The sequence below is a fragment of the Pristiophorus japonicus genome, chromosome 22 (assembly GCF_044704955.1).
Source record: "Pristiophorus japonicus isolate sPriJap1 chromosome 22, sPriJap1.hap1, whole genome shotgun sequence".
NCBI classification, from domain to species: domain Eukaryota; kingdom Metazoa; phylum Chordata; class Chondrichthyes; family Pristiophoridae; genus Pristiophorus; species Pristiophorus japonicus.
In genome coordinates, this window is record NC_091998.1 from 52,855,996 (window position 1) to 52,863,197 (window position 7,202).

Consider the following 7,202-nt stretch of genomic DNA (forward strand, 5'->3'; position numbering starts at 1 on the left):
GGCCATAAATGCGAATGCATTGGCCCGCATACAGAGGTAGGCACTTACGTTAGCCGCCTATGACTACACAATTCGGCACAGATCGGGCACCGAAAACTGCGCCGATGCACTCAGCAGGTTCCCACTAGCTACCACTGAGCGGGCAACTGAGCATGATGCTGAGATGGTCATGGCTGTTGAAGCTTTCGAAAGCGAAGGCTTACCTGTGACAGCCTGTTAGATTAAAGTCTGGACAAATAAAGACCCACTACTGTCTTTAGTTAAGAAATGTGTCTTGAATGGGGACTGGGCAGCCACGTAGGGGCATGCCCTGAGGAATTTAAACCATTTCAGAGGCGCAAGGATGAACTCTCGATTCAGGCTGATTGCCTACTCTGGGGAAACTGAATAGTCATGTCCCAGATGGGAAGAGAGATGTTTATCAGAGAATTTCACAATGAGCACCCGGGCATTGGCATGATGAAGGCAATTGCCTGGTCACACATTTGGTGGCCAGGGATAGTTGCAGACCTGGAACTTTGTGTTCGCAGGTGCAACACGTGTGCTCAGCTGGGCAACGCACCCAGGGAAGCCCCCCTTAGCCCCTGGTCCTGGCCCGCCAAGCCATGGTCACGCATCCATGTGGCCAGGTCCTTTCATGGGAAAAATGTTTTTGGTTGTAGTAGACGCCTACTCCAAATGGATTGAGTGTGCCATTTAAAATTCAAGCACATCTTCTACCACGGGCAATGTTCGCCGCCTATGGTCTACCGGATGTCTTGGTCAGCGACAATGGCCCGTGCTTCACAAGCACTGAATTCCAGGACTTCATGGCAGGCAATGGAATCAACCATGTCAGCCGCCTCGCCATGCGCCGCACTGCGCCACGCGCCCCGCTTCACATGTAGCGTGTCCGAGGGGGGAAGGGCACTTGGACCTCTTGCCGAGATGGCAATCCAAGTGGGGGAGGGGGGGGCGCGGCTGTGGGGGGGTTTATGGAAACCGTTGCCTTAATGTGCCAAAGTGACACCCTCAAAGCCTCCCTGATAAAGTGCAACATCCCCATTGACACCTGGGAGTCCCTGGCCAAAGACCGCCCTAAGTGGAGGAAGAGCATCCGGGAGGGCGCTGAGCACCTCGAGTCTCATAGCCGAGAGCATGCAGAAACCAAGCGCAGGCAGCGGAAAGAGCGTGCGGTAAACCAGTCCCACCCACCCTTTCTCTCAATGACTATCTGTCCCACCTGTGACAGGGACTGTGGTTCTCGTATTGGACTGTTCAGCCACCTAAGGACTAATTTTAAGAGTGGAAGCAAGTCTTCCTCGATTCGGAGGGACTGCCTATGATGGATGAAGTGTCCTCTGTGGCTCAGTTGGTAATGCCCTTCCACGTTCGTCTGTGAAGCGTCCTGGGACCAAATAAGAGTCGGGTTGAAGGTTTGCCAGAGTACAATTACTGCAGCACCTTGTGTGGAAAGCTGTACTTGAACTTCGTGCAAGCACTGGAGACACGAACTGACACCAACCCCGTGATCTCCAGAAGCCGTTCACAAATTAAGAGATCCCACTCCAGGCTTTTGAGACAAAAAATCTAGGCTGACACTCCCAGTGCAGTGCTGAGGGAGCGCCGCACTGTCGGAGGTGCTGTCTTTCGGATGAGACGTTAAACCGTCTGCGCTCTCAGGTGGGCGGAAAAGATCCTATGGCACTATTTCAAAGAAGAGCAGGGAAGTTCTCCCACGGTGTCAATATTTATCCCTCAATCACCAAAAACAGATTATCTGGTCCTTATCACATTGCTGTTTGTGGGAGCCTTGCTGTGCGCAAATTGGCTGCCGCGTTTCCCACATTACAACTGTGACTGTACTCCAAAAGTACTTCATTGGCTATAAAGTGCTTTGAGATGCTCGGTGGTCGTGAAAGGCACTATATAAATGCAAGCTTTTCTTTATCTTTCTTTCCATCCCTGACAAGACGGGAGGGAGTTCACCGAACCAATGGCACCCCCCCCCCGCCCCCCAGCTGCCGCCCTCAGCTCGGATGTGGACATGTTCGTTGAGGAGAGGATGGGGCTCGGGTCTCAAACAGCACCCTGGCAGTGTGGCGCCCGATAGTCGTGAAAGGAGCTGTATAAATGCAACTCTTTTATTTCTTTGTGTCTCTCTCTCTCGCTGACCCCGGGTTCCAGTGTCACAACACACTGCGAGCTTGGCATTGCTGAAAACCCACCAAACAGATCAGCGTTTGCCTTGGCCGGCAGCCAGCTCTGGACAGGCTCCAGCGACTGACTGACTGGGTATAACTGCTTGTCTGTGTACATCCATTACACCGAATATCACTGCTCCTGTCACACACAGGCCAACTACAGCACGCTTGGGTGGCAGGCAGACAGCGAGGGTGGGAGAGCGTTCTTGAGGGGAGGGTGGGAGGTTCAGTCAGGTACATTGGGTGGGAGCTGGCAGGCAAATAGTTTTCCTTTCTCGCCCTCCCTCTGCCGTGTCATTTCACGCTAAGCTCGCGAACCGTGTGCTGCTGCTCGCTACATGAGTATTGGCCAATCCGTGAGGGATTTATGCGAAGGCCGTGCCTTCTGTTGTCTAGGCCCCCAAGATCAGAGAAGGTTCACTCGGTTGATTCCTGAGATGAAGGGGCTGATTTAGGAGGAAAGGTTGCGTTGGTTGGGCCTATTCACATTGGAGTTTAGAAGAATGAGAGGTGATCTTATTGAAACGTGTAAGATTCTGAGGGGCTTGACAGGGTAGATGCAGAGAGGATGTTTCCTCTCGTGGGGGAATCTAGAACAAGGGGGCATAGTCTCAGAATAAGGAATCTCCCATTTAAAACTGAGATGAAGAGGAATTTCTTCTCTCAGAGGGTCATGAATCTGTGGAATTCTCTGCCCCAGAGAGCTGTGGAGGCTGGGTTATCGAATATGACTGATTGTGGAACAGTCTTCCCAGCAGAGTATTGGATAGTGAAAATCATGGAATCTGTCTGGGAGTGGCTTAGCCAGTCACGTGATGCTCACACGACTCAATAAAACCCCAGCCAGTTGGGTTCGGGGAATCCACGATGAGGTATGCAGTTCTGAGCCTTGTGGATGAACTGTAATGTGTAGTGTGATTGTTAAACCTTTTGCTAATAAGCCAACTAGTTTCCAATAGCAATGTGTTGCTATGAATTCTTAAGCAAAGAACCCATGAAGCAAATACATTACAGGAGGAACTGGGGACTTTGGAGCTCTGGTGCCCAAAGCGCTCCACCATTGGGGGTTTCCTCACGTCATGTCTGGGTCTGTTCTAGACTCACTGAGATTGTGATTACATTATCGTTGTACCTTGCGACTACCAGGATGGTAGAAGACGAACACCAACGTTTTCTATGTTCCTAGGATGGTGTGACTTGGAGGAGGGGGAGAGAGGAGCTGAGGAGGCTATCATCTGGCTGGATGGCTGTTTCAATCTAAAAGAACTAAAGACTTGCATTTGCATAGCACCTTTCACGACCACCGGACGTCTCAAAGCGCTTTACCGCCACTGAAGTACTTTTGGAGTGTAGTCACTGTGGGAAACGCGGCAGCCAATTTGCGCACAGCAAGCTGCCACAAACAGGAATGTGATAATGACCCAGATAATCTGTTTTTTTTTGTTATGTTGATTGAGGGATAAATATAGGCCAGGACACCGGGAATAACTGCCCTGCTCTTCTTCGAAATAGTACTATGGGATCTTTTACATCTGAGGGAGCAGGTGGGGCCTCGGTTTAATGTCTCATTCGAAAGACGGCACCTCCGACAGTGCGGTGCTCCCTCAGCACTGCGCTGGGAGTGTCAACCTAGATTTATGTGCTCAAGTCCTTGGAGTGGGCCTCGAACCCACGATCTCCTGACTCTAGGAATTCCGAGAATCTGATGTGAGAAAGTCATTGAACCAGAGCCGGACAGGAAAGGACACGATAAGCAGCAAACATTTATTTACCATATTAATGAGTGTAATTATAACTTTAATGCTTAAGTTATAAACATATAGTTACAAACCAGAACAACATTCAGGAAGCCTTGAGTGCAAAACACTGACCTACAGTAAGAAATCATGCAGCTGATGCATCGGGATTCAAGGCACAGACCACTCAATACAATGTTTGGAATTAAAAAATAAATAACATATAATTATAGAAATGGGTTTGGACTCCACCTGACAAGTTGGTGTCTCAGTGAGTTTCGGGGCCATCCATAATTCTCACGTTGGTACTTGGGAGGTGCTTGGGGGAGGGGAGTCGGGGGTGGGGGGGGGGGGGCGGGGAAGGCGGAATGATTTTTCGCTTACAATTTGCATAAATGATAATTTAAAAAAAAAACCTTGCATTTATCAAGCACTTTGTTCTGTCACTTCAAGAAACCCAAGGGGCTTCGCTCATAGTCAGTCGCTTTGAAGCACAAGTGGCTGCTGTTTCCACACAGCAAGATCCCACAAACAGCGACGAGCTGCGTGAGGCGGTGGGTGCGGTTTTTGGAGGTGGCTAACATCCTCCTCCACCATCGCACCCAGTTTTTGTTGGCGAGTGTGGGGGGGGGGGAGGGGAGAGGGGAGAGGGGTAAAATCAGAGTATTTCATACCCCCCCGACGAAACAACAAGACAATTCTGGATGGCCACTCCCAGGCATTTATCATATTATTGGCCAGCTGACAGGAACACCACGACAAACTTTAAAACAATGTCTGCTTTTTTTTTTAAAAAGGATTTACCCCAGTCTGGACTGCGAACCGAGAAGGAGCCCACCCACTGCCCTCCCCGACTCAAGATTACCTTTAGCGATTATTTTCCTTGAATATTTTCTTTGGGAAAATACAACTTTTATCAAAGTGACGGTGACCTCCTCATTGCCACAGGTCTCTCGTATAACTGTTCATTAGCTTGCTTCAGCTTGACGTAAAAGAATTGTTTAAATGGTTCGTTCTACAATGGGTTATTTTTGGACAATTGAACTCTGATGAAACTTCCCAGCATTTTTATTCTCCAATTCACGATTGTTTCTCTCACTATTTTCCTGCCCCATCCAATCCCTTTGTGGCCAGCGGCAATGTGACGGGAGCAACGGCGCCCCCTGGTGGCCGGGCAGATAGAGGGCGTTGGAATTTCAATCGTTGAAGGTGGCAGGGCAGGTTGACAAAGCTTACAGGATCCTGGGCTTCATGAATAAAGGCATAAGAGTACAAAAATCTGGAAATTATGATGAACCTGGGTGAAACACTGGTTCAGCCTCAACTGGAGCATTGTGTCCAATTCTGGGCACCGCACTTTAGGAAGGATGTGACGGCCTTAGAGAGGGTACAGAAAAGATTTACCACAATGCTCCCAGGGATGAGGGCCTTCAGTTATGTGGAGAAGCGGGATTGTTCTCCTTGGAGCAGAGAAGGTCGAGAGGAGATTTGATAGAGATGTTCAAAATCATGAGAGGACAGAGTAGAGAGAAGCTGTTCCCATTGGTGGAAGGGTCGACAACCAGAGCACACAGCTTTAAGGTGATTGGCAAAAGAACCAAAGGCGACATGAGGAAAAACTTTTTCACGCAGCGAGTGGTTAGGATCTGGAATGCGCTGCCTGAGAGGGTGGTGGAGGCAGACTTAATCGCGGCTTTAAAAAAGGAGTTGGATAAATACCTGAAGGAAAAAAAATTGCAAGGCTATGGGGAAAGGCCGGGGGAGTGGGACTAGCTGAAGTGCTCTTGCAGAGAACTGGCATGGCCTTCTTCCGTGCTGTAACCATTCTCTGAGTCTGTTCTAGTAGGAACAAGCATTCATGCTCCCAGATGTCCCAACACTTCGTGAATTCCCAAGCTCTGCCAAGGAGTTGCAGGAAAGTCCCACACTGCCCCTCTTAGACATCTTCCAAAGAGCCGGTTAATGAGCAGCAATAGTAGAGCCTTGGCAGCAGCTGAATTACCCATCTCCTGGGCTGGGAGATAATGGATGGATCAGGCAGAGCTGAGCGAGGGTGGGTGCAAAATATCAATACAACTAAGGTGTCGTGGAGTGAAAAAATGTTTTTATTTTTGTTCGGGCAAAAATGAGTTCACTGCACATAAGTGCTTGCCTGTAATCAACCTGTTTTTCATCCTTTTATTCACTGGTCTGTGAGGTCTTGGCTGGTGAGTGAGATGGTTGCAAGCACCACTGTGATCCTGTGTGTTTGAAGTTGGTGTGATACATTTCCTATTGACGTATTTCGGTGCTTCAGTGACTACCTCCGTGGAATCAGTTGGGCCGATCGATATTAAGATTATGCCCCCTTGTTCTAGATTCTGCCCAGCATATCTTTATCTACCTCATTGAATCTCGTTATCATCTGAAACAACTCGATCAGATTACCCCTCCACCTCCAAGTGCTTTCTAGTTTTAAAAGACTCTAGTGGAAAGATAATGCATTTAAAATGTTTGGTATGTCATTTTTTTAAATTGTTTTATTTAGAAGGGTGATCTTTGTTGCTTCTTAACGTCGAGGTGGTGATGGGACGGAACGTTATCCAGACCCTGCAACCAGTGAGGTAGAATTGGGGCAAGTGATTCATTAGCATTCAAATCCACTCCCAAACCAGTATTTCACTGCTTACATACATAGGGTTACATCGGATATACGGCACAGAAACAGACCATTCGGCCCAACCAGTCAATGCCGGCATTTATGCTCCACTCGAGCCTCCTCCTGTCTTTCCTCATCTAAATCTATCAGTATAACCCTCTATTCCCTTCTCCCTCATATGCTTGTCCAGCCTCCCCTTAAATGCATCGATACTATTCACTTCAACCACTCCCTGTGGCAGCGAGTTCCACATTCTCACCACTCTCTGGGTAAAGAAGTTTCTTCTGAATTCCAGATTGGATTTATTGGTGATTATCTTCTATTGGTGGCCTCTAGTTATGGTGCTGGATCCTCTTTGCCAAGTTGCAGTATTTGGTTGGTCAACAATGCTCCAGGCTGAGGTGGAAACATAGAAACATAGAAAATAGGTGCAGGTGTAGGCCATTCGGCCCTTTGAGCCTACAACACCATTCAATAAGATCATGGCTGATCATTCACCTCAGAAGACAGCCTGCTTTCCTGCTTTCTCTCCATACCCCTTGATCCCTTTAGCCGTAAGGGCCATATCTAACTCCCTCTTGAATATATCCAATGAACTGGCATCAACAACTCTCTGCAGTAGGGAATTCCACAGGTTAACAACTC